The sequence below is a fragment of the Poecilia reticulata genome, linkage group LG9, assembly GCF_000633615.1.
Source record: "Poecilia reticulata strain Guanapo linkage group LG9, Guppy_female_1.0+MT, whole genome shotgun sequence".
Lineage (NCBI taxonomy): Eukaryota > Metazoa > Chordata > Actinopteri > Cyprinodontiformes > Poeciliidae > Poecilia > Poecilia reticulata.
Genome location: NC_024339.1, coordinates 32,550,152 through 32,551,333, shown reverse-complemented (window position 1 = coordinate 32,551,333; position 1,182 = coordinate 32,550,152).

Sequence of the window (1,182 nt, the reverse complement as noted above, 5' to 3'; positions counted from 1 at the left end):
GCTCCCAGGCCTCTGGTAGAGGACCCGAGCTCAGAGGATGAAACAGACCACCCGCGGAGGGTGAGAAGGGAATTTTTTATATGAAGTATACTAAAAGTATGCTTGGACCAAATTCTAAATTAGAACTTTAAACACACTTAAACATAATTGTACCAAAATACACGTTTAATATATTAAATAAAAGTATACTTTAAGTGAACAAAATATATATTTGCCCAAGTGTAAATATACACTTGCTCAATGTGTATATTTGACAGATACACTTGTATCTGTCAAAGATATTTTGTGTATATTTTAAAATATATGCTCAAAATAGAATTTTTAAAAATTCACTTAACGATTTAAATAATTAATTTTAGTATGTTTTAAATTACATCTCAGTGTATACTTTGGCTAATAAAGTTTGCCTTTTTAGGTGCCTTAATAATCTTTTACTACTTTTGTTAAAATGGCAAAGAATAAAAGAAAATCCTGATGTAATGTTGTTTAACAATGTAACTAATGTGTTCATGCCTCAAAATATCAAACATTGACACTTTAGTACCAGAGGTGCTACAACAAAAACAATACTTGTCCTTAGCAATAAATGTATCTGGTATCTTTAGTTTTACATCTCATCGAATATGATCTGTTGTTTTCAGTTTTTTAGCAAAAACCCGGAAGCTGTTTTTACCCAATTAGACCTAAGCTCTATAAGTCAACAACAGTATCTCCAGTCCACACTCCAGACCAGATGGCGGCGGCCTTGACACTAGGATAACAGATGCTGCTCAAATTCGCCATTTTTACTCGCATAATATTGCCTTCAAAGTAGAGAGGGCCTTGACAATAGTTACTAATTTAGGTAAATTCAATCTGGTGACGTCCTAGTCCAAGTTAGATGACAACACAACGGGACAACAACCGATGGAAATGAAATGTGTGTCACAAAAGGAGCCCGAAGGGACGAAGGCTGCTAAGTGTTGCTAGCTGGTGGTAAGTTTGCTTATTAATTATCTTCGTTCAATTATACACAGAGCCTCTGAACTCACCTCTTTGGTGCACTGCAAAAAGTCCCCTTTCAAAAACAAGAAAAAAAAGTACAAAAATAGGGTATAATTTTCTTAAAATAAGAAAAATTATCTGCCAACAGAACAAGAAAATTTATCTTGTCAAGATTTTCTAAAACAAGAAAAAATATCT